The following is a 12188-nucleotide window of genomic DNA, read 5'->3' as shown; positions in this document are numbered from 1 at the left end:
GAGAGAAAGAGAGAGAGAAGGGGGGAGGAGTAGCAGTAGGCAGCATCAACTCCCACATGTACTCTGACCAGGCAAGTCTGGTGTTTCATACTCATGACCTCAGCATTCCAGGTTGATGCTTTGTCCTCTGCACCACCACAGGTAAGGCTCAACCTTTATAAAAGTTTTCAAGTTTTCTGAGTAGTTTTACACAGTTGATAACATTTACCCTGTTAGGTAAACGACCAGGATTCTGGTTTACTACTTTCTTTCCCAATTACCAATCGATTCCTAAAAGTTTATCCACTCCTGTGTTTGATGGCAGACAATTCAGTGAGAGAAAGTTGATCAAATCCCAGAATAGAATGCCAAAGAAATAAATGTATAATCACAAAAATACTGCAACTATTGAAAATAATGATTAGGTTCCAAAGAGATTGTCTCTTAGGTAGATTTTAATAGAAATCTTGAAGTTAGAGGTAAAAAACCAAAAAGACCCTTAATGATTGGATTAGTATACGGCATGGCAAAATAGAACATGACTAAAAATTTTTGTACACACATAATCATGTGACAAGCCCAGTCAAAAGAAATTCCTAGGAAAGATAGAATTTTTAAAAATTATGTACAAGGAATGTTCTCATTACCTTATCAGTTCCAAAATAACATCTTTTAAAAAAAATTAAGACTGGAACAACAAATCATTTTCTTTACTATTGCAAATACTGCAAATTTTTCAGAAAAGTATCAATATATTTTTTCATGATCATTAAACATTAGGGAGAAACAAACAGATTATAATCCTCATATGACCTGATCTTATAAAAAGTCATATCAGCTGTCTTCAGTTCTGCAGTCTGCAGACAGATTTCCAGGGTGGTAAGTGTCACTGGGTCCATTCGTAGTAGGTTGGATACGGCAGTCCACAGTAACTGCCAGGACTCCAGCTTGTGTTCTGGACTGCATGACTGGCATTTGGCTGCACATTCCAAGAGTACCTCCTTTGTGAATAGTCTTCTCCAGGGGGACCCGGAGGAGGGTTATGGCTTCACTGGTAAATGTCCTCATTCTTTGAAAATTTTCTTAAAAGAAAAAATAATAAACTATTAGTAGTTTTATAAAATATATTAGATTTGTAAAATAAGACATAGATACTCTGGTTCTCCCTGTGTGCCCTTAGCAGATATATTGCTTAATCTTTGCATTTCTTAGTTCCTTATAAAATGGACCTAATAACACCTTCCCTCTTCATCAGTGTTCTGGAGGTAAATTTAGACAATGCAGTTAAATTACGTACCATAATGTCTCAGCACACAGTAGATTCCCAGGAGCCTTTCCACCTTTCACTACAGAGGGACATGCCTGCACTGTTCTCATCAGTAACTTTCTTTCCTGGTCTGGCAGGTTGACGTGCGGCAGAATAAGCTACTTATTTCTGAATAAATAATGCTACTATCACTTTATAAATATATACACATATAAATTAATTATAAAATATAGAAATTAAACCCATGGTATGTGCAACAAATTTGGAAAATTTAAATTTAAATGTGTTCAGAAGCAAGACTGGTAAATCTAATATAATCATACAAAAAAAATCTGAAATCTGAGAAAAGAAAATATACCCACCACTACTCCTATACCTCTCAATCTTACCTAATCTAATTTCCCTGGTTACTACAATATATCCTTTTTTTTTTATCTTTTCCCCCTAGCCTCTTTTCCATTTTTCTTTTTACTGTTAAATCATAACCAATTATTTTGACTTACCGTGAGTTATCACCTTTCATAGCTTTATAAAATGTCATAGTATGGACATAATTTGCATAGCTATTCTTCACTGTTAGAAATGTAAGCTACTTTTCAAGTGCTCATGGTACATTCTCTAGGATAGACCACATGTTAGGACACAAAACGAATCTCAATAAATTTAAGAAGATTGCCTGACCAGGCGGTGGCGCAGTGGATGGAGCACCAGACTGGGATGCAGAGGACCCAGGTTTGAGATCCCGAGGTCGCCAGCTTGAGCACGGGCTCATCTGGTTCAAGCAAAAGCCCACCAGCTTGAACCCAAGATTGCTGGCTCCAGTGAGGGGTTACTCGGTCTGCTGAAGGCCCGCAGTCAAGGCACGTTTGAGAAGGCAATCAATGAGCAACTAAGGTGTTGCAATGCGCAATGAAAAACTAATGATTGATGCTTCTCATCTCTCTCCATTCCTGTCTGTCTGTCCATGTCTGTCCCTCTCCCTGACTCACTCTCTGTCTCTGTAAAAAATAAATAAATAAATAAAAATTTAAATTTAAGAAGATTGAAATTGTATCAAGCATCCTCTCTGATCACAATGGCATAAAACTAGAAATCAACTACAATAAAAAACTGAAAAATATTCAAACATTTGGAGGCTAAATAGCATGTTATTCAATAACAAATGCGTTAACAACAAGATCAAGGAAGAAATAAAAAATTTCCTTGAAACAAATGAAAATGAACATACAACAACAATGCAAAATCTATGGGAAACAGCAAAAGCAGTCCTGAGAGGGAAGTTCATAGCATTATAGGCATATCTTAAGAAGCAAGAAAAAGCTCAAATAAACAACCCTGCATCTAAAAGAACTAAAACAAGAACTACAAATAAAGCCCAAAGGAAGTGGAAGGAAGGAAATGATGAAGATCAGACCGGAAATAAATGACACAGAATCTAAAAAAATACAGAGGATCAATGACCCAAGAGCTGGTTCTTTGAAAAGGTAATCAAGAAATGGAAGTGGAGAGGTAACAACGGACACCAAAGATATACAAAGTATTGTAAGAAAATACTATGAAGATCTGTATGCCAAAATATTGGACAATCTAGGTTGGGGGGGGGGATTGATGCTTTTCATCTCTCTCCCTTCCTGTCTGTCCCTATCTGTCTGTCTCTGACTCTCACCCTAAAAAAGAAAAAAGATAAGAAAGAAATGTAAGTTACTACATGCTTTCTCACTATAACATCTCAGAACATATACGACTGTATCCAGAGCACCTAGTCAAGTGTCTGCTATGTAGTAGGGAGGTTTGAGAAATGTGCTGAATGATTACATGAATATAACTTTACTATATTTTAAAATATATCTTTAGTCTCAATGTGGAATTACAAAGTAGGAGCATTTTTTATGGCTTTAAAATACTGTTTCAAAAAGACCATACCAATTTTCAGTGCCATTGTCAACATAAGCAGCATTTAAAAAAAAAAAAAAAAGGTTTACATCTTCTCAAAATGATGACATCTATTTGAACGGTGAGATAACGTATTATTTTACTTCACATGATAGTCAAAAACAATCTCTACAAGGTAGGTATTATTAAAATTTCCATCTGACTGATGAGAAAAGAGAAATTTAGAAATCTTACCCCAGATCACACAGGGAGTGACGGCAGGAATGCTGTGCAAATCCAGGTCCAGCCTGCCAACCACTATGCTGACTGCTCTATCAAAACCTTGCTAAATTAACAGGCAAAGAACAGAACCTTGCTATTTTAACTGTACTGAGACTTTTTTCTATTTCCCAAGGGGAAATATTTTTCTGATTTAACTGTTCGAATCCCTTCCAAGTTTCTGAACTGGAATTTTTACTACTTTCCCTGTAAGTTATATTTACTCTTTAAATCAAACTTCTTTATGCTGAAAACTATACCACTATTACCATAGCCAAAGAAAGCAAGAATCTCTCTGGTAGTGACATCAAATTGTTGGCTTAACCTGAGTTTAGAAGCAATAACAATTTCTAAGTCTCCTTCCCAACTGCTTCTGAAAAGTCATATATTTCCCATCCCACACTTGATTTTTCAGCCAGAAATGCAAAAATACAAAGAACCACTATCTTCTGGTTAACAATGATTAGCAAGAAAATGTCAGTTCCTAACCATTATCACAATGTGTTTGCACTAATTTTTAATGCTATTGACTTCTATTTCACTTCTAGAAACAGGGAAAGCAGAGATACCTTACTGACTGCTGCAGAGCTTGGGTCTGAGTGTGGAAATGCCAAGACGGTGTTGGGTAACCTTGGCTCTGACACATGCTATTCCTAGGTCCTCGGTGTACAGCCTATTAGCAGTGCGGACTGGTTCCATCAAATACTTTGAGTTTTCAAAACCACTTGATCTGGAAGCCCTGGAATCTCGATCCCTCAAAGAGAATGGTTTGACACACAATATTAACTGGTTTCTAAAGTCAGTAGCCAATCTAGTATATATATATTTTGGCCCATAAAAATAACAATCCCATCCTCTCCTCATTCCTATCTGTTTAGGTTTCCCTGAGCAAGTAAACAAGCCACAAAAAGAATAGGCATGTGCAACTTAAATGACATAAAAACGGATCTCCCTAACCAAAAACCTCACACAAAAAATGCAACTTACTTTCTGAAGGGACCATTTCGAAGATCTTCAATGTAGTTCTTTCTATGCAATGACCCCGGCATCTATTGAATACTGAGGAGTGGAAGAACTGTTAGACATAACTACAAAAAGCACTTCTCTCCCAGAGAAAGCAGATCAGAGCTGAAATCCACTCTCTATCTATTAAGGCTGTTCTAGATCAATTATTTCAGATACATCCTGACATAATGTTTTGCCTAAAGATAATTTCATGTCAGAAGAAATAAATTACAAACTTTTCTTTTCTTCCAGAAATTGAGAATTTCATCTACATTTCTACCTCAACTTCTACAAAAAGGAAAGAACATCTATAACCCTCATACTTACATTCAATTGCAACATCTGGCCTCATGCCTTCTACATCAATCAAATATCTAACAAAACAACATAATTTGAGTCATTTATATACTTAAAAAAGCAACTTTTTCAGAAAATGTCTAATTTCACTTACCAATATAGTATAAAAATCTTAAGAAAATATTAGCACATCTAATCCAATAATTAAAGATAATTAAGAATGATATACCATGATCACAAAAAGGCTTTGTTCCAAGGATGAAACAAACTTTAAAATCTATTAATAAAATTTCTTACATTAATGTAACAATTTAATAAATAAAAGAGAAGAAAGTACCAAACAGAATTCGCAGATGTTAGAAATGTACTTGATAAAATCCAAGTAATTTTTAAAATCAAAATATGAGCATATTTACCAGGAAATGAACATATAGCAAAAGAGAAATTAAGGAAAATATTAATAGCATTCCTAAAAAATATTATTTAACCAAGTGATGGGTCAGAAGATTACGAGTCACCATTACTTCATTTTTCCTTACATTCATTTTCAAACCACCACAAATCTTAACAATAACATCACTTAAATAGCTCTAGAATGTCCAGATCTTTCTCCCAAAATGAACACCACACCCAGGACCAAACCACCATTAAGTTCAATGTCCACAAAAGCCTCCTAACTTGTCTACGTGCTTTCTCCCTGTGCCTCTGAGGTGTATTCTCCACATAGTACAAAATAGATAGGTTGAGAATGCAAATGATCATGTTCTACACTAACTCTCAATGAAAAAAGATCAATGATTTTCTATTACTCTTAAGATAAAGTAAAAAACCTCAAGTATAAGCCTACATGATCTAGATCCTACCCATATTTCCAGTTCTATTTCAATGCCATACTTCCACCACGGCCTAGCCTTCCTGGCTAGTCCCCGTTATAGGGTCTTACTTTTCCTTATACCCATAATTCTCTCCCCAATGCCCCTGTCTTCTTAATATCTACTATTCCTTCAGATAGCAAATCAAACCTCCCCACAAAAAGCTTCTCTAATCTTCACAGAGAGGTCAAATCTTCCCCATTAATATGCATCTTCATACCATGTCCCCCTCCACCTTGGCACTTGTCAAAGTTTAATTCTATATGCATTTCTGTGATTCGTGAATAGCTATTCTCTCTCTAGACTGTTAGATTCCTAAAGGGCCGATCAAGTGTATTTGCTCACAAACTCACAAGTCTTTTGGCTAGCAGCCTGCACTGTGCTTACAACAACAAATGCTCAATAAATATTTTCTGAATAAACAAACACAAATCAGTATACTGTAGCAACAACCACAAAAAATAATATGAACATCAGGTTTTTCATTAAGAAATTCCCTCTTGCCTGACCAGGTAGTGGCACAGTGCTGGAAGAATGGCCTGGGATGCTGAGGACCCAAGTTCAAAACCCCAAGGTCGCTGGCTTAAGCACGGGCTCATCCAGCTTGAGTGCAGGATCACCAGCTTGATCAAGGCCGGCCTTGAGTATAAAATCACAGACATGAACCCATGGTCACTGGCTTGAGCAAGGGGTCACTAGCTCGACTGTAGTCCCCTGGTCAAGGCAGATATGAGAAAGCCATCAATAACAACTAAGGTGCCACAACTATAAGTTGATGCTTCTCATCTCTTTCCCTTCCTGTCTGTCTGTCCTTGACTGTGTCTCTCTCTCTCACAAAAAACAAACAAACAAACAAACAGAAAAATTATGTTTCAGTGAAAAATTAGCTGAGACAATAGCATATATAGTTGAAAATGTTCATAGAATAATGTTCATTAATTTAATGGTTGTTTTTTTTTTTTGTATTTTTCTGAAGCTAGAAATGGGGAGAGACAGACTCCCGCATGTGCCCGACCGGGATCCACCCGGCACGCCCACCAGGGGGCAACGCTCTGCCCACCAGGGGATGATGCTCTGCCCCTCCAGGGCATTGCTCTGTCACGACCAGAGCCACTCTAGCGCCTGGGGCAGAGGCCAAGGAGCCATCCCCAGCGCCCAGGCCATCTTTGCTCCAATGGAGACTCGCTGCGGGAGGGGAAGAGAGAGACAGAAAGGAAGGAGAGGAGGAGGGGTGGTGAAGCAGATGGGTGCTTCTCCTGTGTGCCCTGGCCGGGAATCGAACCCGGGACACTTTGCACGCCAGGCCGACGCTCTACCACTGAGCCAACCGGCCAGGGCCTAATTTAATGTTTTATAATATCAAAATCTTCTGATTTTATCTTCATCAGTAAACAAAGGAATAATGCAGCCTTTTAAATATGCACTAATATATATGCATTTTTAAAGTCTGAAAAAATATGCTATAAATTACTACTGGTCATAATCTCTGGGTGATGGGCAATATTGCTTTCTACTCCATACATTTCTATAATGATTGCACTTTTTGCAACTAATTGATATCAGTAATTAAACAAAGCTTAGATGTGATCTGCCTGTAGTGGTTACAACTCACCTGCACATGAGGTAGCCAGTCCTGTTTAAACCATGGGTGCAGTGGACACCAATAAGTCTGTCTATAAAACAGAGAATGTAGAATTAAATAATTGAAGCACATACCCTAGAAAAAGTTATAGAATTTTCAGAGTAACATTTATGAGTTACCAAAACACAACTGCAATGGAAAAATAAATAAGTCTGAAGAGAACAGTGTTTTCTTAGGAACATACTATAAAGAATCATCTAATAGAAAATCAAAATTCATTGTCTCTGAGAAATTTTGCATAGTCTTCAATTAGATGCAATAGTGGAACTTACGAAAGGCCTGCTCAGGTACTTACATTAAAGTAAAACTCTACTTTCCAAAACCAAAAACAAATAAATAAATAAAATAAATAAAACTCTACTAATAAAAACTCATTTGTCTCATCAGTAACTGATGGTATCTAGAAAAAGGGAATTAAAAAAACAACAACAAACTGTAAGAAGAATGAAATTGAAATTCTCACTCCCTTCCTGTCTGTTCCTATCTGTCTTTCTCAGTAAAAGCAGATAAATAAATAAAAAGACAGTTTCTGTAGTATTGCTGAGTTCCCAAGACACCTCCATAACTTCCCTCATTTTCTGCCCATCACCTGCCATGGCTTCATGATCCCTGTGAGGTACGCCCTCCCATAAACAGCCCTGGTGGTAGTTTACAATGAAAAAGCAAGACTTGGAGATAGAAGCGCAGGCTACGCAGCAGGCAAACTGAAAAAACACAAGAATAACTTCTAAGGCTTTTAAACACTATGCCATAGGATTTATTAGCCCATGTTTTTTTTTGTTTTTTTTTTGTATTTTTCTGAAGTTGGAAACAGGGAGGCAGTAAGATAGACTCCCGCATGTGCCCAACCGGAATCCACCCAGCATGCCCACCAGGGGGCGATGCTCTGCCCATCTGCGGCATTGCTCTGTTGCAAACCAGGGCCATTTTAGCGCCTGAGGCAGAGGCCATGGAGCCATCCTCAGCGCCTGGGCCAACTTTGCTCCAATGGAGCCTTAGCTGCAGGATGGAAAGAGAGAGACAGAGAGGAAGGAGAGGGGGAGGGGTGGAAAAGCAGATGGGCACTTCTCCTGTGTGCCCTGGCTGGGAATCGAACCCGGGACTCCTACACGCCAGTCCGATGCTCTAGCACTGAGCAAACCGGCCAGGGCAGCCCATTATTTTTTTAAATTATGTGAGAAATTACAAACAATAGCGAGCGACTGATTTCTGCAAAATATGTTCCTGTGAGTAGGTGCTGTCTGGTAAAAAGATACTCAGCATCTCCGGTCTGGATTACTACTTCCCCACTGTAATCTCTTCTGATTCATGATCCTCCATATGGAAGATGTCATCTTTCTAAGATAGACACCTGGATGGGTTTTTCCCTTGTTAAAAGAATAAAACCCAAATGCAAAGCATAGCATTTAGACTCTTAATAAACAGATATCAATCTGCCTTTCCAACTAAACTGGAAGTCCACAATGATTTGAACTATGAATTACAAGGACCTACATGAGCCACCTCCCTCCTGGCCCTTGCCATCATCTCTGATCCCATTTTGTATTTCTCTGATCTCACTCACTCTCCCCATTCCAATGACACTGGCCTCCTTGCTATTCCTCAAACATGCCAAGGAGAGTCGAGCCTCAGGGACTTTGCACTCCCTATTCCCTCTGCTTTAGAACACTACCTACCCTGTCTTCCCCAGATATCCAATGGCTTGGTTCCTTCCTTCCATTAAGGTGCTGCTAAATGATATCTTAATAGATCAATTCCTGGTCATCTGCCACATTGTCTCACCTCTTTATTCTCCAGAACTCTTAACACCATCTGACATTCCACACATTCACTCGTTTATTTGTCTCTCTGCCACTATGATATGAAATATAGAAGGACAAGAAGAACTTTTTTCTGTTCCTATCTCCTAGAACAGTGATGTCACCTTTGAGGGCGTTATATAAACATTTGTTGAAAATGAATACATGAATTCTGTGCCCTTTCACACTCCCCTCGGTGGCACCAGAGACTGACCCTCCACGACACAAGCTCAAGCCCTGTGCTTTGTACCTGTTCCCAATACCTGAGCTGTCCTTTCCTCAATTTGGTCAAATCCTGTTCCCTGCAGCGCAGCCCAAACACTGACTCCTCAGTAAGGCCTTCCTCAATCTCTCCTCTAAATTCCCAGTGCACTTAATTTATTCTTTTATTATAATTAACTCACTGACTCATAGTTACTGCTTATTTATGTTCCTAGATAAATGTCCATTTCTAATGAACAAAGATTGTTATTCACCTCTAAATACACATACCCTAATAATAGGCCCCAAAAGCTCTCAAGTGTTTATTCAATTAATTTATTATCTTATTCTACCAGTTCTAGGGAGTGGATTGTGTAAGGTTGTCCTATTCTTCAGTGAGCCTGGCACCTGTGGGAGGGACTTACAGCACAGGTAGCAAGTGCATCATAAGAGGTGTTTACAACCTCCCTTACTTGTACCCAAAGTACAAAGAGAAAAAATTTTAAGTATAATACATATAATGACAGTGCAACGTCACTAATCCACTCCGTTTCATTCTGCTATTAGCGATCTGTTTCACTCCAATCCTTTGTCTTTTGTTTTCTCTTTTATACACTCTAAAACACTAAGATTCTAAACTTTCCTTCCACACACTCACCTCACCTCTTAAGCAATAAATAAAAAAGCCCAAAAACTTATTTTAGTTTCTTATATATTTCCTATCCAAGTATTTAAAAAAAGAGATGAGCCAGTTCCGTTCGTGTTTCTCACTGAACTCTCCTTCCAAACAAAATTGTTTATTTGTAGCAATAACAAAATAAACACTTTATTACCACCACCTGCTATGTCCGCATCATCAGATACAACAAGCCTAATATAGAAAATATTAAAAATCCACAGTCCCACTAAAAATGCATGCCAAAGTGCAGATAAGAAAGATAACCAACTCACCATTATCTTCATTTTCCTTCAAGAAGCCCTTAACAGCACATATGAATTTAGAAATAGTGTCATCATCAGGCACCTGATGACTAACTGTATAAATGTTTAAGTAAGGAACAGTTTCTGGAAGTTCTATGAAGCAAAGTCATAAATATGTATATTATTAATTTGCAGAAAAAGAATTAAAAATTAATTAAATTAGCCAGAATATAAACCAAGAGAATATAAGAAATTTCATGTCAGTAATTCTGATAAAAGATCCATTTTTCCCAAAGCTGCTTCAACCAGGAAGTGTCACTTAATTTCTATTAAATTGACAGAATGGATACTAAATAGATATACGAAGCTGAAAGCAAAATTCATGTGAATAAATGCACATGTAACTAAAAACTGTATAAATAATTCTACTTAATATTTTACATTTCAAGGTCCATAAGGCAGCTGTGTTATAAGTATAATACAGTCAGAAGAATTAGGGTTTCCATTGTGAGACACAGCAAACCTCAGGCACTGGTGAGAACTGCTATTCTTTCAGAGAGAGGTAGCCAGTTACGTCTCCATGGAAGAACACATCATCACCTACAAAACTGTCCTGCAAAAAGGAAAACAATCAAGACTGATTCTAATCAAGCCTAGAGGATGAACTTCCAATGTACAATAAAAGGACTGAAAATAGGTTACTACACGTGGGGATGCAATCATCAAAATCATATGAACAAATTACCTTATTTCTTCAAAAAATAAAACTGACGAAGAGAAATTAGAGATTCATGGAGGGAAAATCTATAGATTAAATAAGACTTCAGAGACATGACAACCAAATGCAAAGTGTGGACCTTATTTGGATCTAATTCAAACTCTTAAAAACAATTTTAAATAAGATTTAAAGACAACTGCAAATCTGCATGCTGATAGAATATTTAATATTAAAGAATGATAAAAAGAAATAAAGTTCTATGTTTTAAGAATACACCCTAAAAATAAACAGGTAAAATGATATAACTGATATCTGGGGTCCATTTCAAAATAATATGGGATGGGTGACACAGGGAGAAGTACAGTGCATAGACGAAACAAGGAATCAGCTGATAACTATTAAAGCTGGATGAGTTTATGGCTGTTCAACAAAACCCAGACTATTCTGTCCACTTTTATTTTTATCTGAGTGTGAATAAGGTAAATTTAATACTGTTAATTAATTGAATTTATTGGGATGACATTGCTACACAAACCACACAGGTTCCAAGTGAAACCTCAGTAAAACTCCACTTTCCTCTGCCCAAGCAGTCTCTTTCAGTCCCCTTCGCCCCCGCCCTTTGCCCAACTCCTTAAGCCCACACCACCTTTCTCTGGCTAACACCCACTGTTGTCACATGGATATAGGTTTTTTTGGATAATTCCTTCACTTTCTTCTACTTCTATGCATGTTTAAAACTTAGGATGATTGTTTAAAAACAAGAAGACACTGTGGAAAACAGTCTAGCAGTTTCTCAAAGGTTAAACATAGCACTACCATATGGTCTAACAACTCCACTCCTACCTGTACATCTAAAAGAACTGAAAGCAGGGATCTGAACAAAGATTTCTACACCCATGTTCATAGCAGATGCTTCAGAACAGCCAGAGGTGGAAACAATCCAGTGTCCATCAACAGATAAATAAGCAAAATGCGGTATATACACACAGATTATTCAGCCAGAAAAAAGGAATGCCATTTTGTTACATGCTGTGACATGAATGAACCTTGAAAACATTGTTTGGTGAAATAATCCAAACACAGGACAAACGTATGAATACCTACGAAAAAATTTTGATTACAGACAGTGCGGATGGTTACCCACATTGTGAATGTATTTAATGCTACTGAATTGTATACCCTTGTGAATGATTAAAATGATAGTTATTTTTATGTATATTTCACAATAAAAAAAGAGGAATAACTGAGTTCAAGTTTTAATTCTTCTTTTTCTGAGCCTGTTTCATGATCTGTAAGATGCGTAATTGTAATCATTTGTCCTCTGAGCTTACAGTAA

General features: G+C 37.5%; 1 pseudogene; it reads right to left on the bottom strand.

Annotated features, from left to right (window-relative positions):
* Window positions 1-367: 367 nt before the first annotated feature.
* Window positions 368-11750, bottom strand: LOC136398466 (RNA/RNP complex-1-interacting phosphatase-like; annotated as a pseudogene).
* Between the last annotated feature and the right edge of the window lie 438 nt (window positions 11751-12188).

Source organism: Saccopteryx leptura, chromosome 3 (assembly GCF_036850995.1).
Source record: "Saccopteryx leptura isolate mSacLep1 chromosome 3, mSacLep1_pri_phased_curated, whole genome shotgun sequence".
Taxonomy (NCBI): domain Eukaryota; kingdom Metazoa; phylum Chordata; class Mammalia; order Chiroptera; family Emballonuridae; genus Saccopteryx; species Saccopteryx leptura.
Note: the sequence above shows the minus strand (reverse complement) of the source record. Positions and strands in the feature narration are given on the sequence as shown.